The sequence below is a fragment of the Ctenopharyngodon idella genome, chromosome 10 (genome assembly GCF_019924925.1).
Source record: "Ctenopharyngodon idella isolate HZGC_01 chromosome 10, HZGC01, whole genome shotgun sequence".
Taxonomy (NCBI): Eukaryota; Metazoa; Chordata; class Actinopteri; order Cypriniformes; family Xenocyprididae; genus Ctenopharyngodon; species Ctenopharyngodon idella.
In genome coordinates, this window is record NC_067229.1 from 35192585 (window position 1) to 35217379 (window position 24795).

The 24795-nt window shown below is 36.5% G+C and overlaps 1 protein-coding gene across 2 annotated transcripts in view; it reads left to right on the forward strand.

Annotated features, from left to right (window-relative positions):
- Positions 1-52: 52 nt before the first annotated feature.
- mtus2a (microtubule associated tumor suppressor candidate 2a) overlaps positions 53-24795 on the forward strand; it is a 73510-nt gene continuing 48767 nt past the window's right edge. For both annotated transcript variants that reach the window (XM_051911010.1, XM_051911011.1), the window contains exon 1: positions 53-170. The gene's annotated coding sequence lies outside the window, so the exon portion shown is untranslated. The remainder of the gene's footprint in view (positions 171-24795) is intronic.

The window sequence follows — 24795 nt, forward strand, 5'->3', positions numbered from 1 at the left end:
GAGAGAGAGAGAGAGAGAGAGAGAGAGACAGACAGGGAGGTGATCAGGAGAGAGATGCTCCACTCAAAGCATCACGCTGGAGCGAGAACGTTCAGTCAGCGGGTCTGCTGTGGAAGAGAGCGGACGGTGAGCGGCTGAACGAGGGAGGACTGAACCTGTGATTCTCTAAGGTGAGTGTTAATGCACTGAATTATGGGCTTTTGTGACTTAAAGAGAAAAAAATTACATGTGCGGGTTATTTGATGCGAATGCAGTTTGAATCTCGTGCTATTTTGCTGTTCAAGGACATAAACTTAATTTTTAAAATGATGGCAGTTGACCCTAAAAGGCGGGTTAAGTTTACTTTTGTTTGGGGTTTTTTTTTCACAGACTTTTAAAAGATATTTGTATTTGCATTATTGTATTTGTATTATTGATAGACATGTTTAGGTATTTTGAAATAACCAACTAGAGTTATAAATGTTTATAATTTCTTTAAACTTATGCAGTAATTTTCCACATAATTTGTGATTTAATGTAGCTCTTCTGGATAGATAGATAGACAGATAGATAGATAGATCTAGAGCATAGTATTGGCTACATGCACAGGCATTTTTCTACAGTCAAGTGGGATAAGGAAACATAAACATCCTCCTAAAGCTCAAGACTTATGCACACACATACTTTCATATGATGAGATAAAGATGTAAACATCCCTCTAAAGCGTTATAGATCTGGTCTTGAGAGCAGCTGTCTCTATGGGATATATCAGGGTAAAGGCAGAGCCTCGGGCACAGCTTAGAACTGACTTACTTAGCCTGGAAATGAACTTGACGATCGGCGCATCCCCGGCAACCGCTCCTATAGGAATAAATGTTTTTGCATAATGAAGTTTTACTTGCCGAAACACCGTTAATCCACTTTTATGTCATATTGCTTTCACTTGTAGTGGATAAACCAGGGTAGCAACCAAATTAGAAAACTATTGCGGCATCACAAACATCCATCTGATAAAAGCTGTAGTCTTTCTCAAGGGGATACGAGACGTGCTGAACTAGAGGAGGAGGATTGATGTGGAGTAAATGGGTAGAGAAGGAAAAGGAAGTGTGTTTATGAGTTATTAATTGCTGATAAGGATTATACAGGCTTTGCCCCCAAACAGAATTGTGATCCACTTGTCAGTCAATATAAGATGGACGAGAATCCAAGTGAGACATCTAGTTGTCCGTTCAAACGGGAAGTCACTGATTATTGACTTATTAAGCTTTGAGTCTAACCATAAACCGGCTTCCGAACACGACCTGTCTGTTACCTTTGGAAAATGGCTCTGCCGGGAGGTTTTTCTCCTGCCATCATCTTCAATCCATCGCTCTACCTCTACAAATCCTCCAGTAACACAGCAGAGCTTCTATTCCTTCTATCATGGATTTAGAGTAGTTCTAGCCTGCTGAGAACATCACACTTTTCACACTTCACCTGTCCTGAATCCTTCCTCTCCTGCAGAGAGGTCTTGTAAAGTGCCCTGTTCTCTGTCTGCTCAGGCTGTCTTAATCTGGCAGTTCTCACCCTGTACATAACCCCTTTTCCCTAAGATGCCCATGAGGGCTCTGATCTGTCAACTGGATCGATCTTCCCTCCCCTTACACTGCTATTTGGGCTCCTTTCCAGCTTTTAATTTATTTAGTATAACCAAGCACTGTTTGAGCTTGGCTTCTGTCACGCAAAGTGAGTCAGGAAGGCTGGAATCAAATATCGCTGTAGTGTTTTGCCTGAGATTGATTTCTTAATGTCACCGCATGAGATGATACATGTCCTTGAGGCTGAGAGGAAGTGGTATCTGAAGCACTATATGTGTTTGTCATCGCTAGTTCTCTAGTTCCTCTCTAACAATCCTCTGGCCACTCATTGTTCTGTATTATCACACATGTTAGTTATTAATTGAGCTATTTTATCATTTATTTGTTTGCTCAGGCACTGAGCTTCGTGATAAGCCAGTAAATTAGCCAGTTTTTAGCTATTTTGAAAATTAGCTGCTTAGCTGTTTGGCAGACATGTTAGCTTTCCTTTCTGTCAGTTCCAAATACTACCAACTGCTTTAATTCATACTGCAAAAAAAAATGTTTTGCTATCAGTGTATGTGTGAATGTTTAAAAAACTGATTTCATTTAATTGCATTAGCCTAATTAGCATTAGCCTATATCTTCATTAAACGTAATAAGCTTTTCGGTCATTTTTGACTGATTTCCTTTTTGTTTTGTTTTTATAAAAATGGTTTCCTCACTTTGAGAGGTTTAAAACTTAGTGACTTTTCAGTCCAGATTGACCAACCATAGGACTTGAATGGGAAAGCAATTTTTTAAATATGCGTTGCTAAATGAATAAAACATCCAGAATTGAAAAATGTACTCATAAATAAGACGTAAATAAGATCTAAATGACTTAAAATCCCAAAAGATGTGCATATTTTTATTGTTAGTACTTTAGGGAAATGAGTTTTATTTCATTTAATTAAAAAAAGTTTTCCTGGTCAAAAATGACAGTGAACAACCAATGTGTGACCCTTTTTCGAAACACTTAGGAGGGTTAACTTTGGTGTCTGCAACCCTGCTCTAGTTTTAAGTATCTTTGTTGGCCTTGGTTGACCACTAGTCCAAAATAGTATTGGCTGTGCAACAGTCTCGCATCAAACGTAATAATAATAGTAAGTTGTACAAATTGGCTAGTTAGTGAAATCATTAGATATTATAAGAATTTTACTTCTATTTATACATATAGTCAAATTACAAGGCCTGTTATGATACATTAGCCAATCACAATCTCTTTCTGATGTTTTGAATGTGCCTAAAGGCTTTTGTGAATCAGGCCTGGCGATTAATAATTAGTAAGCCATGCTTACACTAGTCATCTCATAAAGTAACTGCTTACACTGCTTACCAGTCATGTGGAGGAAAGCATCATCACCAGTTCCTTGCTTCAAACGCCTCTAGAGGCTTTATTATTTTAGTCTTATGTAGAATTTAATGGGGTTGTTTTGTATTTTATGTAACTTAAAACTCTCAGTGTGGTTTGTAAACCAATTTGATGCATTGCGTTGCCTACAGCGAAACTGGCTCGCTTGACTTTTTTAATGCTCTGTTTTTTGGGAAACGGTGAAAAATGACTCCTACGGAATGCGCTCCCAGACACCACGCTCTCTTTTGCATGTGATGTGTCATTAAGGACTGGAGATGAAATAAAAGAACTGTAAAAAAAAGGAGTGATTTAAAGAGCTTGGGACCTTCTCTATTTCTTTCTGCAGAATCCCACCATAGCCTTTCATCTATAAAACTCTGGCAAGAACTCATGCGGGGAGCCGCTCTGTAATAACTAAAACTGTCCCGATGAGTGGGCAGGACTCTTGAAATATGATTCTAAAGCTGAGAAGTAAGAATCACTTAAACATTCTAATACACTTTAATGCACATTTTACACAGAGGGGGACTAAGAATTGATTATTACACTATGAATTGTGTGCGCTGATAGTGTTATATACTGTTAATGTGATGGCAGTTGACCCTTGTAATTACTGTAATTACACGATTCTGACTCGTAATTACAACTTGTAAACTCTGAATTTTCTGAGAGCTCTGAATTGTGCCACTTTGTCATAGAAAAATGTTAAGCAGAACAACTGTTTTCAACATAGAAAAATAATAAGAAATGTTAGTTGTTCATCATATCAACATATTAGGATTATTTCTGAAGGATCATGTGACACTGAAGATTGGAGTAACGACTGTGAATAATTCAGCTTTGCCATCACAGGAATAAATTAAATTTTTAAAATATATTAAAATAGAAAACAGTTATTTTAAGTTGTAATAATATTTCAAAATATTTTTTTTCTGTTTTTTTTTATCATATAAATGCAGCCACCTTTCAAAAACATTAAAAATTACTTACTGACCCCAAACTTTTGAACATATATGATTAAGCTTTTTATTACAAGATAAAACAGGCATTTTTTGTGTGTTTTATTTATTTATATATATTTATGTTTACGCTTATGATTGAGTACACCAATCAAGAGTTTGTTGACTTGTGGGTGTTTTGGCTTATAGTACACTGTTCTGTATCAGAATGAACTGCTTGGATGAGTATTATGAATGTGTACAATGTGTTTGTGTTTACACAGGTGCTTTGCTGCATAATCTATAAATCAAGAGTGCTTTGTTAGTCTGAGCCTTTTCATTGAGTCAGAATAATGTACCTTTGTCATCTAGGCGGGGTAAAGCTTGTCATTTCTCACTGCGGTTATTATCCATTGTCTCATTGAAAGAAAATTGAGACTAGCTGATAAGTGGTGACTGAAAGCTTCCGGTATTTTCCCAGGGGTGCTTTGGTAATAACAACTCAAAGCTCACCTCTCTTCCACCCTCCACAGTGACCTTGATAGCTCAGTTGAAGGATGCAGTCACACAGTCTTGAGTCCAGATCTTATTTCGCCCACAGAGTCAAACCGCCAACCCATCCGCTCACTCCTATTTCCTTGTGCTACATCCATTCGACACGTTCTTCGAGCGCAGCGTGGAGAATGAACTTAGTCAGAGCTGGAAAATCTGTTTTATTATATAAAACGGCAGGTCAGTTCAGTGTTATGGGGCATTTTTACCCCCCGAGGAGCGAGTTACCCCTCGTTCACCTCGCAGGAGCATCATGGTTTCTCACTTTCCAAAAGCCCTGAAGTATTTATAAGAATCCCACTTTCCCTCCCTTTCTCTCTCTCTCTTTCACACGATCACACCATTAAAATTGGCCTTAAAGGGATAGTTAACCCAAATTTTTTTGTAATTATTTTCCCACCAACATGTCATTCTGAGCCCATATGGTGATATATATATATATGTGTGTGTGTGTGGGTGTGGGTTTCCATGTTTTATGGGGACTCACAGAAAACTTTCTGCATCTTTACAATTTCAAACAAATATAAATATATATATATATATATATATATATATATATATATATATATATATATATATATATATATATATATCCAACCATGATGCGCGCACACACACATACACACATATACACGCACACACACACACATATATATATATATATAGATATAAAATCCCCCTTTAAATATGACTGTCAATCATTCAGACCTTCATTTTTAGACCCATTTAACTACTAGGTTCTCTCACTCTTGCTCATTAACAAATTCTGATCTTCATATCTTTCTGTATTGTCATCATCTCTTTCCTTTTCTCTCACTGCCACATTCTCCATTCTCTTTTACTCCTCTCTTATGTTTTCATTGGTTCCTCATTTCCTTCCTCCTCAATAATTACAGCCTTTTTTGCCTTTGTGCCTGTATAGGAAGCAGCATCTCTCCGTCTAATTAATCATTTCACTGTAACGACTTCGACCGTTGTCATGGTCCAGACGGCCGTTGAGGTCACCGCAGTAATGAAGAGCTCACTGACCACAGTCACATTCATCTGGAATCAGTTCTGCTCATATTAAAGCCTGTCTTTGTAAAAGTAATGCTTCTGGAAGACCTGATTTTGAGGGTATTGGGTGTGAAAGTGATGATTTATGGGAGATGATTGATTGGTCTTGATTTGGCTGTAATGGTCTCTGATGATGGTGAATCAGAGGTTAAAGGTGCAAACTGTGAGGTTAAATATCAACAGAGGTGGATTTGGCTTTTGATAGCTAGAACATCACATTCCTTCATAGTTCATAGTCTAAAGGATTTTTTGTGACTCTGAAGAGAAGATGAGAAAGGACGCAGTGTGTTTTGTGTGTGTGTGAGGCGGGGTCTCTGCAGTATGCTGTCACTCCTCCCCTTCACGCTGCTCCGCACGAGGCTTTGTGTGTGTACTCAACCATGCCTTTCTGTTTACAAGCCTGATGCGTGATGGAGAGAATGAGAAAGAGTCAAAGAAAGAGACTAAAGCTTGCTTGCATCTTTAAAAGAGGAGAAAGAAACAAAGAGAGGAACATAAAAAAATGACGGTCTGATAGGGAAAATAATAATAAGTGTGTATTTTTTCCTCATGTGGTGGTTGTCCTAAAATGAAATGAACTTTGTGGCTGAATGTATACATGGTGACCAAACGCAAGAAAGGTGGCATAGTGACAATGGAAGAATCTCAATAAATCTGTGCAGATATTGGCTCAGACCTGATGCCAACCCCCTTTTCCTCCCCCCATGACTCCCCAGACGCTCTGCAGAATATTTTAACCCTTTCGGGCAATCTGTTTTACATTCCACCTGTGCCGAGGGAGGGATAAGCCTCTTCCCATGATCCTAGGACAGAGTCACGGACCTTTGTCTAGTGATTACTGTTTCAAATAGCTAAGAAAGAAGATATATAATCTTCTACCTCATTACTGCGAGCTTGTTTTTAACAGAACGTGTATGTGTTGTCTCTCTGACAACAGAGGATGTTTTCTGTCTCAATATGAGGTGTGAAATTAAGATTTTAGCATTATGGAGATTTGATTTTGATTTAAATTTGCCTCAGTAATATATTATATTTATGGTTCCAACAGTAATGAATAATTTGAAAATATCGGGGAATTTAGCTGTGATATTTAACACTGTGAATGTGTGAAATTATTACATTTTTATATTGAATATATACGTATATGGGCTCAGAAAGCTAAATCCTCCATTGAAACGCATTCAAGTGTAGTAATGATATAAAAATAAAATGATTTATTATTATTATTTATATATATATATATATATATATATATATATATATTTATTTTAATAATTTAAATTTTAAAATTTTAAAATAACTAACTTAATATTATTTTATTATTTATTATATTTTATTGCATCTACTATTATTGTTGTGGTTGTTCATTTTTTACAGCATTTATTAATCTTGGTTAATGTTAATTTATGAATATGCTATTGTTCATTGTTACTTCATCTTATTTCATAATGCATTAAGCATTTTTAATGTATGTAAAAATTGTCATTAACCAAAATTAATAAAAGCTGTAAAAGTTCATTGTTAATTAGTTTTAGTATTGCGTTAACTAATGTATACCTTATTGTAAAGTTTCCAGTTATTATAAAAATAATTATAATAATATAAATATATTTCTATAACTCTAAATTAAAATGACAATAATCATGAACTGCTCTTAAAATTATGGAGAAGTCATGTTCATTCATATGAAAATGTGCCCTGTTTATTGTAACCAGAGTATGAATCTAAAACATGAATTTAGATGCTTGTTGCCGCACTATAAGTTTATTGGTAAGAGAATGATGAAATATAAGCTACTGTAGATTGAACCAGCATTATCTTTTATGTAACATTGTTATATTGCCTGTGAGATTGGATTTCTCTTTACAAAGTCTACATATTTCGTAGAGGAATCTTTGTTGCAATGCAGTATGTAATCAGGGGACCTTAACTGACGTGTGTGTTCGGATATAGGACTCAGCATCAGGACAAAGATACTGATGAGTGGCGATGCGCAGATGTAGTCGCCATGCGAAGGGATAAAAACGCATGCTTGTGTGTGTTTATGTGCTGAACTCTCCTCTATAGGCAGTCTAGACAAAGAGCCGGCCCTGTTCACCCCGTGAGAGAGAGAGTGAGTGAGTGCGTCGCTGCAGTCAGGGGGTAATAAAATGTGTCTGCTGGTCCAGGACAAAGCAGCTGAGGTGGTGAGGGGAAGATAGAGAGAGAAGGAGGTAGAGAAAGAGAAAAAGATGATGGGGGAAGGGTTCCACTTTTTCTTTGTTCCATTTTTCATGAAAACCCAGTTGAGTGCAGGGAGCCCTGTCCTGTCCTGCCTTGTCCTGTGGGGAGATTGCAGGAGTAATTACTGTTTCAGCTTTTTTTAGAAAGAGAGGAGAGGGTTGAGGAAGGGAGATAGTGGGGTTCATTTCAAACCCCAAGAGGATCAGCACAGTCCAAAATTCTTTCCGCCACCAGTGTAGACAGACAACCACTGATTCATAACTGTAAAATCTCTCTTAGGCATTACCAAGCCATCTGGGTTTCTCTAAACACAAGAATCATGTTTTATTTTGGCTACTGCGAGCCTTAGTGCTCAATTCCGATTTATTGCTCAGATCTGATATTTTTGTACAGCTTTCACATTGTTGTTTTAAATGTGGCCAATATCAGGTTTCAGTGTGAAAAGAACATGGTCCTGGACTGACCCGTATGCACAAAAAAACGATAACAAAAGTCACACAGCACACTATCATATGGAAGTAAACACGGAGGACATTAAAGTAAGTGATTACGCGTTTATTTATAATGTGGAAGCGAAGCCAGTGAATTTATGCGCAGGCAATGTAAAAAAAAATTAAGACGAGGATGTGAAAAAAGAGAGTTTTTAAACATTTATGATACGAGTCCTTGAACTTTACTGTAAATAAATAGCATTTATTTCTTCTCAATTTCTGCAAGTTTTTAAATTTTACACGTTCCATACTTATATTCGGTATTGATTACTACCGAAGCTTCGAAGCTCAAAAAAATGGTATTTGGACCAGCCCTATAAATAAGACAACATCTGTATTGCAAACCCCTCCATGTTGCAGTTGTTGTAGTTGTTTTTGGCATAGCCTATGCCTACCAACCAATGCAATGTCATTGCCATAGAAACCAATGCAGATATTACGGAAAAAGTGTTAGCACAGACTGAGTCACATGAAAAAAATCGGATTTGGGCCACATTTACCTGCATTCTAAACATAGCCTTTGACCTCCACATGGAAAGCATTGCAAACAGCGACACAGAAGGGTGATTTTAAAATGGTATTATTTTTAAGGGCTTTTTAGTGACTTGATCAGTTCCAAGAAAACTAAATAACATTATTAGGTTCAGCAGTTTGTGTGAATGACACTTAAGCAAAAATTATATTTTAGTTATTGTGAATAAGTGAATGCTTAGCGTATGTGTTAACACATAGCCTTTCAAACTATACCCCCATTTAATAGAGTATACGCAAATAAAGATGTTTAACAGTGTTATTTTAGAATTATTTATATACTGTTATAGTATTTATATTTTAGTTTACTTTAATTTTTATTTTATTTTAGATTTTTATATATATTTGTGTGTGTGTGAATTTATTTTTATTTCAGTTTTAGTTTTAGTCATTTTACTGCTTCAACAACAGATTTTGTGTTTCTCATACTGCGTTAATGCAAACATTGAGATGCAAACATTGAACTCTATGCAAATGTGCGATGATTAAGTAATACAACTTTCTACACACTTTATGGATGTGTTTTGACTTTTATTAAAGTTACACTGTGTAACGTTTGGCCCTCTAGCGGTTAAAAAACAAAACAGCATTTTGCGGAAAAACGTTTTGGTTGTGCTTCGGCTCAGCATGACTGTACGGATGAATATGGTTATCTTACTGCTCATAAAATATTTATTACTAGGCTTAAAAGATATAACCAGTTTAAATGGAAAGGATCTCAAGCTGACTAGCTGAAGACCTTACTGTAGCTATTCCCATTAATAGACACGGTACTTCCTTGAAAATGTATTTTTATTTTTTAACCATAATGAATGACCCTTCACAATAGATAATGCTTTTCACGAGTTCACACTTACAAATAATCAGAAAAAGTATGCATATTTAGCGTTCTGCCCCCCCCCCCCCCCCCCCCCCTGTCTAAGATAATAACCAGGTAAGTGTGAGAAGACGGGGTGGTGGAGGGATGCAGAAAACTGTAGAAGAATATAGGTGAGTCGTCTATATATATCGAGTTCTCTGTCATGCTTGAACAATAACACGCACAATAATGCCAAAAATATCCATTTTGCTGAGTATCCTCATAAGACCAGCCTTGAATGAGTTAAATAAAGTCTTAAAATGAAAGTAAAGAGCTGTGAGAAAGTGGGACGCGTGTGAGATCTGCGTCATGTGCGGCAGCGGCAGCTCTTAAAGTGACAGCAACCACTAATGCTATCTGTCATTGAAGATAATGAAAGAACAAAGGTAACAGAAAATTAATCACTGCTGTTGACTAAAGAACTTTTGTAGCTTTAATAATGATTATCTATATTATTTTAGGCTTTAAATTATGCAGTGCAGACTGTTTGGTAACTTTATTCAATTTCTGTATTTTTCCTATTAGACAGGTTTATGTGAGGATTGTTCTAAGTTCACTTAAATTAAAAGTTATATTTTTGAAGCCTAATAAATGTAAAAAAAAAAAAAAAAAAAAAAGATATACCGTTCAATTACACTGTAATGTTGAATGGCTATAATTCATGTTTAAATTTGGGGAAAAAATCTATTTCATCGAGACATCAGTAGCTGTAGGCTATTAGTATCAGTGATACTGGCCTTCATTCATAAAAAGATGCCATTAAACAAGTATTTAAAATATACTGTCTTTACTAAGAAGTTTTAGCAGTCACACAGAACAGAATTCAATACTTATGTTAAATAACTATTAATAGCATAAAAATAATGGCTTCAAACGTATGTAATTAATTGCATGTTTAACTGTAACTGTCCTACTATTTATTATTGAATTGAATATATGTGAATGTGTATAATATGATATAATTAAATGTGTATAATATGACTGATCACTGAATATTAATATTGTGCCAATTGTCTGGCTTGTTTTGTACCACGCAGTTCAATGCATTGTAGGCGGCAATGATGTCAGTCATATGATAGGGCTTTTAGCTTCTTGCAACTGAAATTGCAGTGACAGTGAGGACACATTTGTGTGCATGTCTGTAGGTATACAAGCGTGTGAGTCTAGTCTTGTGTGTGTGTGCTAGTCTTATGGTTTTATCCTCCTTTCATGGCCATTATTGTTGTATGCTGAGCTGTTGTTGGAATAAGAAATGCCGCTATTAAGAAAGAAAACTGAGGCAAAGACTGTTTTTTCATGAATTTGTTGGCCGTGTGTGCTTATTTGTGCATGATGTGTTTGTTAATGCGCCAGTGTGTGCGTGCGAAGTGCTGTGCGTCTCAGGTTAAGTGTCGTTTTCTCACTGTGAGGTGTGGATGGGGCCGTAATTATATGGCTCAGGGTCAGTGTGTTTGTTTCTGGTGTGTGTGTGTGTGCTTGACTTCCTGCTCTGTCAAATGTCAGTCACACAAAGTGCTTGTGTGTGAACCAGCCGAGATGCAATTAAGCACGGAGTGCTGGCGTGATAAGCTGCCGTGAGCTTGTGTGTGATGTGTGAGTGACGTCTGAGTGTGTGCGCGTGTGTGTGTTTTATCAAGCATGCAGACATAATTGCTTCAGGATGGAAACATAAATATGCTGTATATTGGTTGACTTTAGAAGAATTTACATGCTATTAAATATGGTTTTATCTCTGTACGTCAGTTTTCATCAATTGTAGCCGGAAATGTCTGCTTTATGCATGTATCCACAGGAAATGCGCAACTATGACCTCTTTTTAGGTGGTTTTACTTATCAGGTGAATGGCGGGATGAATGGGAGTGAAGATTGGGGAGGTTTCAGAGATACACAGATTGAAGTCAATGGGTACTATAAGCTCAATCGCAGTCTGTCAGTCAGTTGGTTGGTTTTTAAGTGGGTTTTGTTCACTGTGTCTCACAATGTGCCCTTCAGTTTATTCTGTCCATTGTGTTCGGTGATATTATGTGTTAATGTTGCCTCTCAATTTCAAGAGCTTTGCAAGAGCTGTGCAGTGTGCACTGTTTGTGGTTCCTGCTGAAAAAGCTGCTTAAATCAACCTTCTGTATGCTGGTTTTACCAGACAAGCCTGACCAGGTTAGGCCAGCAAATCATTTTAGGATGTTTGTTTTGTCTATAATTACGGTTCCTTAATTTGAGAGTCATTTTATATTGCCCAGGGGTTACACTTTTTATTTCTCAAGAGTCTTAATGTAGTTCTCAGGTTTGTTTTATTTCAGTATCAAGGCCCGTTCACACCAAGGATGATAACTATAATGATAATGATAAAGAAATAGTTCTAAAAATCATTCTAAATATAAAAGAATAGCAGAGTTCACACCACAACTATAACAAAAAACGCACAAAGAAACAATATTGGAATCACTTTCAGAACTATTTTTCCAGTTGATGAATGATAAAAACATATTGATATTTGGTGTATACTCTACCGTTTAAAAGTTTGGGTCAGTAAGATTTTGGTTTTAAGATAGCCTAATGGTTTTGAAAGAATCTCTTATGCTCACCAAGGCTGCATTAATTTGAATAAAATACAGTAAAAACAGTAATACTGTGAAATATTATTACAATATCAAATGACTGTTTTCTATTTAAATATATTTTAAAATGTAATTAAATGTAAATGTAATGGCAAAGCTGAATTTCTTATTATTCTACATTGATACATGATACATTTTGAAACCATGATACTTTTTTCAGGATTCTTTGATGAATAGAAAGTTCAAAACACCATTTATTTGAAATAGAAATCATGTGTAACATTATAAATGTCACTTTTGGTTGACTTTAATGCATCCTTGCTGAACAACATTATTATTAATTTCTTTAAAAAAAAACTTTTGTACGGTAGTGTATGTGCTTGCAAAGTTGTTTTTCTGTCACCATACATGCAGTAACGAAAGTAACCTGTTAAGTCTTACCTGTAACATATTTTGTTTTTCCTTATTACAGATTAGACGATTCTTTGGCCTTGCCAAATGTATGTATCTTCTCTTTAGCATCCATTTGAATGTCAAGTCAATTTGTTCATTTATTTAATATGAAAAGTATGGAGATATTTAATATTCTGCTAAATGTTAGAAAAAAAGAGTGTAAGAGACTCTATATGCCTTTAAGAATTGTGATTGACAGGATTATATGAACATTCTTCTCCTGAACTTTATTACATTCTCTTTTATACCGCATTCACATCATTACTGTCAAAATACAACTGACTAAGATGCAATTTAAGACATTTACCCTGCATGTCACACATCTCATCAGCCTTTGGTTAGGTCTAAAATGACAAAGGTGGTAGTTAAGTGGATTTCTTCAGCCCTGTATTGTTATAGAGGGCGCGGGGGTGTACAGAGAGGTGTGTAATGATTCTCCTGTCTTCTGCATATCTCCTCATTATTCACCTCTCTTCCTCAGTCCACAGGATCTGTTTATCCCGCTGAAATCTTATTTGAGAGTCACAGAGTAATAACTCTGTCTATTTTTCCTCCGAATCTCCTGACCTTCTGATAAATGGATCTGAGATTATGCATCTGACAAATGGATTTACATGTGACATAATTAGGATGGATTTGGTGGCAGGGGTGCAGTAGGCAGATCGCTCGTAGCCCTCGGCAGGAGGGATTCATTTAGAAGCCGAAGACGGGAATCTTGTTAGAGACACCGGGAGGGATTGTTTTTTTCTACCACCACAATATGACTGTTCTCCAAATCTGAGCAGCACAAGAAGCTAATGAGGAGTGTTGGATGTGTTTTGCTCTTCTATTGTGCAAATACCTGTGGAGATTTGAACGGGCAGCTTGTTTTCAAGTTCTCAAGTTTCAACTGTGTGTTTTGTATTAGTAGAAAGAGAGATAAAAAGGTATTGAAAAGGAAAAGAGAAGCGGAATGGGAATGAGCAGTATTCGAATCACTATTTCCCACATGAGCACCACAGCTCGACGTATCGCTAAGCCATGGAACTGACGTATCTCTTCGTTTTTACTGTTTTCTGTGGTTTAAGGAAACAATAGCAACACAGTCACCTGCTACCCTGGGAGAATTGGGGCAATACCGCTTGCTTTTGAGCTGAATGTAGCCCGTAGCTTTCTTCTCAGATCGATGAGTCCACCCAGCCGCACTGCAGGTGCTGAAGCTGCATTTAGCTCTGTTCCCATGACTCCGTCTCTCTCTGACCCCTCTCTGCATCTCCATACTGCACTGGGTTAGCACAAGAAACACTGATATCATACAACTCACAAACCTACTGTAAACAGAATCTCATTTGAGCTAGGAATCTGGGTCATTCAGTGGAATTCCAGGTTTCCGCAGACTAGATTTAGCCTCAGATGCACACCCACCCAGATCACCCACAATCCGTTCACTGACCATCCTGGGGAGCGTTTCCCAAAAGCTTTGTTAACCAACTATGGTCGAAAGTTGTTACCAACATAGTTCAACCATTCAGCACGTCCCTGAAAACATAGTTCCAACAAACATTTGCAAATAACATCGCAAAGTTGTGTGGTTGGCACTAGAGCTTTCAATGTGGTTAGAAGCATAATTTCTCTTTAGTATGATGTGGACTTCCATAGATCATTCCCTTAGGCACATTAAACAAGCTAACATGCAGTACATTCTGTATCTTTCATTCAATATTTACAAATTTTATTCTACATCTTTTACTTTTACGAAAGCAGTTTTTGAAGCGTAATCATGAACAGAGATGCTTATTTTTGTTCTGTAAGCTATTAAATGGGGGTCATACAACCAGTTATCTTTCCAGAACTGCATTTCCTAACAGCCATATGCCACTCTTCACCCATGGACTGTCAGCACAGCATGCCAAAATGTTTCTCTTGTGATATAACACAGTCAAACCATCAGCTCTATAACCTAATTTAACCTAAACATATATAATTTTGGGGGCTTTATAAGAATAAGAATGATTTTATGGAATTATATTGTTTTTTAAGGCAAAATGCTTATAATAATAATCTGTAGAATACCTAAAAGAACCATCTGTTAGCATTATGCTAGCAACAAAACGTCAATTTGTTTTCAATTTTTCAATGGAGAAAGATGCATTATGGTGTGCTGAAGGACAATGGGTTAAACTTGAGCATGCTAACCATGGTAACTAACCAAACTGTGAGCCCTTATGGTGCACTAATGTTTGATAAAGTATTCGGTAATGTGTGTATTTTAAGTCGTCTTTTTAATAATTAGAAGGCTAATTCATTTGCAGAAGTGATTCTATTGTGTGTGGTTGATGAGCTATGCTAGTCATTTGGCACTGTGTGTGTATAGTGTGTGTGTAGTGTGTTTGGTATGTCATTTGGAGAGTGTGGCATTGTGGGTAGACTCAGCAGGGCTTGATACTGCAGGTCAGGATTTGGAAGTGATCTGCCATTGTTGGCCCAGCAGCTCTCCACCCGAGCGAGAATAAGCCTCCCCGTCCCACTCACTGTTCCTGTGGACAAACGTTTTTTAGGGCAGAGTAATTTTATTTTAGCATCTCAATTCCTTCCTCTCTCGCCCCTAATTCAATCTCCCGCCCCAAACTGTGTTTATCCTCTTTCTATGAGGGCTGTGTGATGAACAGACCTGACTTATTGCTAAGTGGCTTTCTGATTCTTTCATTCGTTGTCTTTTTTTTCTTTGTCTGTCTCCCTCACCCTCTCCCTTTTAATCTTTGCCCCCCTTCTTCCTCTCATCATTTTAATGTGGTATATGCTCATATTCCTGTTGATTCTGAACAAGAATAATGAAAAAGCCCATTAGACCGCATGCTCAGCGGTGCTGTTTATGACTATTTCTTGTGGGTGAGTTGTCACTGTCATCTACCATGTATGTCTGAGACAGCTTGAACGCTCCATGTCGCCGCGTCGGTCTCCTCAGTCCTACATACTTCATCTTTGTCTCAAAATATTGCTCTCCGCTCAGCTGGTCTGCTGCCGTATTCAGCCTTTTGCTCAGGAGACAGTCATTTACCAAAGACCAAACAGATAAGAGCCCGATGACTGAATGTTATTTAACACAGGATCAGATTTGGTTTGAAGCTGGGTGACAGTTTGGTCAGATAAGCTAATGTTTTTTGTCTTTACTTGGCAGGGACTGTACAGTAGGGCTGGGTAAAAAATATCGATTCTCATTTTTACGAACCGATATCGATTCTTAAATCCCAAGAATCGATTAGTCTAGTCTGTTTTCAGTTGATGAATGAACAGAACATGTAGCGCGCCTCCCATCCAATGAATCACAGTAATCTTTGTGCTTTGTTACTTTTGATATGAAGCAAAGTCTCAGATTTCAAATGACGTCCATCTAATTATGAGATTCAAAAAATAAATACTGTTTTGGCGCTGTTTAATGTGGCGTGACAGATCCCTGTAGCTCCTCAGTTAAAGAGAAGAGGCAGCACGGAGCGCATGTGAACATCCTCTCCTCCGCTTTAATACCAGTTACAGCGCGAAATAAACATGACTAAACATCTGGAGGTATGTTAAAATATACAGTACAACTTACCGAAATCCGTATCATGTCTCGTGTAATAGCTCAATCAGTGTTTCAACCTCGGAAAAACACAATGTCACGTAACGACACATTTACCTCAGAAAAACATATTCAGTGACCATAAACTCATTAGTCAGCTAGAAAAGTGAGCATTCTGATAAAAAATATGATTCAATATTTAATGCATGTTTGAATAAATCAGTTATGACAGCCACGATTTAAATGTTTATATTTAAAAAAACCCCAAAACGAATTGGAGTAGAAATATGATTATGTAATTCTAAACTTTATTTATTATAAAAAAAAAACAATTGAGTGTAATTTAAGAGTTTGTATATAAATAACCTTCATTATTATAGTAAAGTAGTACCAACTGACTCCCATGTGTAGTTTACAGCATTAGTTGAGAGATTTTTTTCCTTGAAAATTTGCCATGTACTGTAACTGATATACTACATCCAAAATAATCGATATCGAATCGAAATCGTAATCGAATCGAATCGAATCGCAAGCATGTGAATAGAAATCGAATCAAATCGTGAAAATTGTGTCAATGCCCAGCCCTACTGTACAGTATGAAATTTATTGTCAAGATAAACACTTTTCATATGAAAAGTTAAATAAGAATGTTATAAGATGGATATCATTGCCAAATGTAGATATTATTGTTATATTAGGTTTATGTTCTGCAATATATATCTACTTATATTAATATTTATATACGTACATATAGAAATTTAAAAAAATATATGTTTATGTATAAAAATTTATTATATTGTGTTGTATATAAATTATCTGTATAAATTTATAGTAAGCAATACATAATTAATAAACATATTTAATTTCTTGTATTGTTGATTTGTTAAACTGACATGTTAATCAGTCCTAATTTTATTCTTTTCCAAATTGGAAGGTATATGTCAGCCAGTTTAGGTTTTCTGCAAATTTAGCCAGTCTTTAAACCTCTCATTTCATCTCTGATTTAAAAAGGAATCTGAAAAAGTTTCACAGAATTTTCAGACGTAAGTGGAGACTTCAGGACACTCAATAGAGCAACTAAGATACCCATCTTTTACCTTGATGGGATGATATTGCTTTATATCTCCTTGACCGAGTTCCATCAGCAGTAAAGATTAAGGTTTAGCCATGCTGTACCTCTCCAGGTGCCTCCTCCAGGACAGAATAATCATTCCGCACAGATAAATAACCCCAGAATGGGATGTGTTGGAGTGGGAATGGATTTGAATCGCATACCCGCTGGAAGCTATTTTCAGTAGACAAAGTACGGCTGAGGACATGTTAGTGAGCATGCTCTACCTAAAGTCTGTGTGTGTGTGAGTGTGTGTGTGTGTGTGTGTGTGTGTGTGTGTGTCTGTCTGTCTGTGTCTGTGTCTCTGTGTGTGTGTGTGTGTGTGTGTGTGTGTGTGTGTGTGTGTGTGTGCAGAGCTGCCCAAACTGGCATTAATCACCTGCTTCTTTCCTAGCCACCATATCCAGGGAGTAGACATTACCTCTTCACTGATTGGCCAGAACTCGTGGCTTTCGTCTCAGAATAATAACAGAGTAATAAAAAAAAGGTAAATGTCATCTATTTACCTAATAGGACTATTTATATGTTCAGTTGTCCTCCCCTCCTCACCCGCAGAGTGCCATAGAAAAGAGAAAATGAAAACATTAACATTGAGCAGGGATTGGGACAGCACTGTAAGGCACATGGGTGACAGGCCGTCTCTCCCACCACTGTGCCTCACCTTTACACACATACACACCGAAGAAAGAGTTCTCCAGCAGTCTGCGAGATAGGATTGCCATGGCAACGAGACTAGACCTGTAGTTTCCCAAGAATTATTTTCATAATGACCGTGTTACTGTGTAATCTCATTGTCTGATATTATCCTCAACATCCTCCATGATAATATTCAGCTCAAGGAATTCATTGTTTCCTGATCAAGCTTTCTGACTATAACCCTTAATAAATGTTACCATGGTAACCACGATAGTATCCACCAAAATACAATACAGTCATTGTTTTTCTACAGTAAAACCATAATTAATACAGGATCTCATTCAAACACTTAGTGAAAATTAAAAATTCTGTCATCATTTACTCCCCCTCATGTCGTTCCAAACCTGTATGAATTTCTGTCTTCTGACAAACATAAAAGAAGATATTGTGAAGAATTGGAAGTCAATGGAAACCCAAAACTGTTTTGTTATCAACATTCTTCAAAATGTCTTCTAACATGATGTCAGGGTGAGTAAATGAGGGCAGAATTTTCATTTTTTGGGTGAACTATCCCTTAAACTGTAGTGTTTTGATGGAAACTGGTAACTTTTTGTAAATTAGGTTGTTGTATTCTTGTTAATGTGACAATTGTAGTTGTTATTCTGTGTCTTCCATAATATTCTTCTTCCTAGTAACTTTCCATTGTGTCTCACAACCTTCCTGCAAATAAACAACCTTGTCTCCTTGACGAGGTCGGAGCCCATGGGATTCTCACGTGCAAATTAAAAATACATAAACAGTCAACATACAAAACAAACTCATATTATACATTTGTAACACAACCATGTGGGTAAAGTGTGTCATATAACATCCAATCCTATCCTGTGTATGTGGCTAGTAGCCTGTTTTACTTATCACTTTATATTGTGGCTAAATGGTGTCATCCATCACTTGTGTTGTTGTGCTGATATTATTCCCCATGTTGCTCTTGCCTGCAGCTGTCACCTTATCGGTCCTGACCTGTAATATATATACCAAAACTCCTGTTTATATGTTTTTATACATTAGATGATCTAGATCACTGCACACATGAGTCATATTGAGCACTTTTTTGGTGTTTTTTGGAGCTTGACAGCCACTGGTCACTGTGTGGAAAAGAGCAGCGTGAACGTTCTTCAAAATATCTCTTTTTGTGTTCCATGGAAGAAAGGAAGGATTTGAAACGATATGAGGGCCAGTAGATGATGAACAAATGTTGGTTGAACAATTCAATTTAGTTCACATTTATTTGTATAGCACTTTTCACAATACATGCTTTACAGAAAAAGTGTGTTTCTACAGTACAATTTAGAGTAATTTGTTATCAGAGGTGACTGTCAAAAATGTACATACAGTTCTAAGATAATACAAATAATGCAGTTAGCTAACATCATGTATTCATTTAGGTAGAAACAATGATCTCATTAATGATTACAATATATAGAAAATTTGGCAGTGGTGCATGTTGATTCAGAGGTGGCTTCATCTGAAGTCCTCACAGGGGTTGGCGTCATCTCTTCACAGATGTTGGGTCATCTGAAATCTTCATAAGAGGCTGGATCCAAACTGGAGCTGGCACAATACCTTTTGGTACTTTTCAAAATGAAATTCATATCAGTGTGAGTGTGTATTAGCTTTGCTTTGAGATGAGGGCGTCTTGTTTACTTTGAGCTTCCTTGTCTGTGCCAACAGCTCCCACATCATCTCTTCATAACACCCTCTCTCTCTCTCTCTCTCTCTCTCTCTCTCTCTCATTCTGTGCTGTTTAAGGTCTGAAGTATAATTGAAGCTCTTTTGGGCTTTTCTGAATAAAGCTGAACTGAAGGTGCTCCATGTGCAGATGATGTGACAGCTTTGACTCTCACTCCTTTATTCTCACCCTCTCCATTTAACACTTCCGTCCTGCTTCTCTATCTCTCCATATATTTATCTCCTTTTTCTCACCCCCTTTCACACTATATCCCACCCTCCAACACACCTTTTCAGCTCAAGTTAGCTGTTATGATCTCGCTCTATTCCTCTCTTCCATTGTCTCTCTCTATCCATTTCTCTTTCCATACATTTCTCCCTTGGCCTTTGTCTGTCTGTCTGCATGTCCCTCGCTCTGCCTAAACATTCTGGGCATCCTGGAAAAGACACTGTCACTGCCAGATGGCTTTCTTGGCAATCAGTATGGTTCCAATGCATCCATTTAGTCAGCAAACTGCATACAAATATTTATCCTGCTTTGTTACAGGACTCCAATTATCTCTCATGTGCCTGTACTTCTTTACTAGCATCTGTACGGCAGAATACAGATGTGTGTGTCACAGCCGTCATGCTTGAAGCCTGTTTACATCTGGTATTAAGATTCATTTTGGGGTGATCTAATCAAAAGAGACAGATTGGTGTTTTTTTACTTGGTAGAAACTGAGGGGAGGTTCTCTAATTTTGTGAATGAAGACATTATATTAATTATATAAACCTGCCTACTATGTAACACTTTACTTAAAGCCTGTTTACAGTTGCATGAAAAAGTATGGGAACCACTTGCAGAATCTGTGAAAATGTGAATAATTTAAAAAAAATAAGAGAGATCATACAAAATGCATGTTATTTTTTATTTAGTACTGTCCTGAGTAATATATTTTACATTAAAGATGTTCACAGTCCACAAGACAAAAAATAGCTGAATTTAATAAAATAACCCCGTTCAAAAGTTTGGGAACCATTGGTTCTTAATACTGTGTGTGGTTACCTGGATGATCTACGACTGTTTTTTGTTTTTTTGTTTTGTTCATGAGTCCCTTGTTTGTCCTGAGCAGTTAAACTGAGCTCTGTTCTTCAGGAAAATCCTCCAGGTCCTGCAAATTCTTCAGTTTTCAAGGATTTTTTTTGCATATTTGAACCCTTTCCAGCAGTGACTGTATGATTTTGAGATCCATCTTTTCACACTGAGGACAATTGAGAAACTCAAACACAGATTAATAAAGGTTCAAACATTCAAACATAATAACCCGTCGTGTTACTGTAAGACTAGTGAATTGAGGTCGAGTCTGATGATTGCTGAATGAAGTGAGGCAAATTTCCAGCCATTCTGTAAAATGTATCCAGAATGTTTGTGACTACAATCTCACTCACTTGTCACAATGTTTTGAGGCACTGTCAAATCCTGTCCCAGTGGAGGAGTGAGAGGAAATAGACATGCTTGACTGTTGTAAAGAAGCATCTTGCAGCCCGTTCAGTAGGAGTGTATCAACATTTTCTAGTTGCTGAGACATCAAGGACATGAATTTTCCATAAGCCAAGTCTCTCGGGTCCTCTGTGAGAAGTGTTTTTCAATATCAGAGTAAATGTGTGAATTGCTCATCAAGTCTTAGCTCATAGAGGTCACCTGAGTGAATACAGCTGGTCTGAAATGTTTACTTGCCTATCAAAATGCATGCATATTCCCAGAGCACATTTATTCAGTCATACACACAATGCATCCTCATATTTTTTGAACTACAATACATTCTAACATGCAAAATATACCTTGTGTACCTGAACAATACAAATGTTAACATAAAAAGTGGTGTGATGTAATTGGTTAGAATCAATGAAATATCCAAATGTCCAAAAGTTATATCCTGCCATGACCATGTAAAGCCAGTAAACCTTACAAGACATATTTTTGTATGGAAATAATGTAACAAATAGTCATCAGATGGATCATGTCTCATGTTTACAGTGGTATTACAGATCTGTACACCATTGTCAGGGTCTCTTCAGGCTATGTGTACTGGGCAAACAAGGTCAATTAATCAGACTGGTTAGTATATGAGATTTGGCCAGAGACAAGCTCTGCAACCAGGTCAGTGTGTCACAAGCTCTGTCGAGGTCTTGTACTGTTAGGAGATATAGCAGATCCATAATCTTGGGATACTGTTTTGAAAATATGTACAGCCATACAATTATTATTTTAAATTTTCCCTAAATTCCACTAATCTTAGTAACATTTTTGTTGTGATAAACATCAAAATTTAGTTTTTCATTACCACTTCACACCTTCTTTGTCCATTGTTTGCTATTGTGCCTTTAGGAACTCCCTTTTGCATGTGTTTTTTTTATTTATGTATGTATTTATGTATGTAGTCACCAAAGCTGCCTTTATTTGATCAAAAATATAGTAAAAACAGTAATATTGTGAAATGTTACTACAATTTAAAAGAACTGTTCTCTATTTTAAGACATTTAAACCAAATCGCTCTTGCGGTACTTTGATGTCATACACCGATCGGTCTGTGCAGCACCGCTTCAAGTCGAACACACCTGTGCTGCGTCCGAAACTTTTTTGTACCGTGCTGTTTTTTGCTTTCTATATAGTAGGGAAGTATTCGATTTTGGACACAGTGCTGGTGTTTTATTTCTAAATGTATTGAGCGAATTCATCGGGTAAATTAATGATTCAATGGCCCATTCATAAAAAGAACCATTTACATCATTCCTGAATGAATCAGCCGTTTGAACGAATCGAATGAATGAATGACTCAATAACTTACTCATTTAGACAATAATTTAGACATTTACAGCCACCTACTGGCAGTTTTAGTTTCTTATTTAGAGCATCACTTTATTAAGAAATGTATTCACATTTTGGAGATAGTTTATCTACATTTAATCTTCCTCAAACCTTTATGGCTTTCTTTCTTTTGCATACACAAAAGAAGATATTTTGAAGAATGTTGGTAACCAAACTTTTTTTGTCTGTAAATATATCTAAATGCCAATTCAGATGCCGCTTCTGAAAAAAAAAAAAAAAATCATGGCCCTTGTAGCCTAAAAGTCTATATGTAACAAAATTCTATGTTGAATCAAATAAAATATTTCTTTCTAAAGCTACTTTTTGTAATGTCTATTTAATGCCTTTCTCATTTAACACAATAATGACTTTAAATTAAATTACACAAAAAGGACTATAAAAACACCATCATTTTTTATTCTTCATGATATGGCCCTTATGAATAATCTCACTTTGGTCTTTGTGAACTAATACCAGAGATTTTGTCCAGTTTGGCTCCCCTGATGTGTCCTGCACTGCCTGCTCTCCGTATAACTGCTGTTTAGTTCAAAACTATATTCATTCAAGCCTCTTATGTGACCACATGTGCTGTTGTGCTGAAATATTTAATTCTTCTCTCCAACTTTTACATTATTCACTGTGAAGCAGCCATGGTGAATGTTCACACATTTTAGATACCCTCACTTCTCATTTTTATTGTTCAGGCCGCTTCTTTCACATCCTTCTTTTTTTGTCTCCATGGCCTTTGATTTTTGCTCGGCACCTTGATTGACACACACATCCTCAATCCATGACAGGAAGAGAAGGGCTTTCAAGTACCATTAGTCTCGCTGAATTAAGCCTGTGTTCTGATCTGCTGCTCGCTTCCCTTCCTCAGGCCCGTCCCTGATCGCCCCCGCCGTGGCCAAGCGACAGCAGAAATATGGCGATGATTACCGCGAACCATCAATAATTCCCAAAGCAGTTTTGTTTTCAGTTTAATTAAGCCCATCTACTTGGGCTCATTGTCTCGATTGAGTAAGTTGAGGGTGCTCACTATTCATTTTCTGTTATTATTAAGAGTTAAATGTTGGACGGGAGAGCTGGTGCCACGTCCTGTCACACTCCACCATGCCCCAGTTACACACTTGATAAACCCTCTTTTCAAGATTGGCTGGCACGCTCACCCTGACTCAGGCATCTGTTCCTGCCTCGTCTGGCTGCTCTGAAGACCCTTGTGGTGCTTTTTGGTGCAGATTTTTCTGCTTACAGAGCACATCGAGTCAAACACAGCAATGAGGATGCTTTTCCTCATGGTGCATTCATTTATTTTTTTCTGAAAATAAATAAATTAATACATTAGTGCCAGCTTGCTATAGAGGACTGAGTCCGCTAGTATTAACAGTATTTATTAAATAAATATAAATTAAATAAATAAATATATAGAAATTAATCGAATAGAATATTCAGAAAGACGTTATTAATGAATAGAATATTAGATGAGAATATTTATGCTTATTTCTGTATTTATATTTAAGTATAAGTATTTATATTTATACTTATTTATGAATTATGGTATTTATTTTTTCCACATTTTTATGAATTTATTTCCACATTTATTTATTTCCATCTTTTTGCTTTTATTTTTTCTATATTTATTTTGATATGTGAGTAATACATTTATTTACACATTTATTTATTTATATATTTATTTGTGCATGTTCATTTTAGTGTTATTTTAGTATTATTTCTATATTGATTTAGCTTTTTCATTTTCAGTTTTAATTTTAATTTTAGTTTACATTTTTGTAATTTTGTTGTGTTTTTGTCTTTTTTATTATTTTGTTTTTTTTATTATGTTTAATGTTTTTATTTTACTAAATATTAGTTCTAAATATTAGTTTTACTAATTGTATTGCATTTCTAATTTCATTTAAGTTTTTATCTTAAAATTATATTTTAGCTTATCAATTACAGTAAATTATACGTTTTAGTTTTAGTTAATAACAACAATTTTTTTCTGCATTTAATATTTTCTTCATTTCTCAGTCTGTAGGAATAAGGGGGCATGTTTTCTACTTCAAGCATTGAGCTAAATGACCTAGATTTAAATTTACCATGTTTGAGGAAATAGACTGCTAAATGAATGTGTTGACAGGACTGAAGTGGAAAACAGACTCTTTGGCTCATGCTGAAGTTGTGAAGTCTTCTGTGCTCTATCTTTAGGCCAAGGTTAATTAACTCCAAAGGGGGCTTGAGAAGCACCCGATGGCCAGGCCAAGCCTCGAGACCTGGCTGAAGCACATAGCAAACCTGTCTGTCTGTCTGAACCTTCCTTGCCCAGCTGTCACTTCAGTTAACCA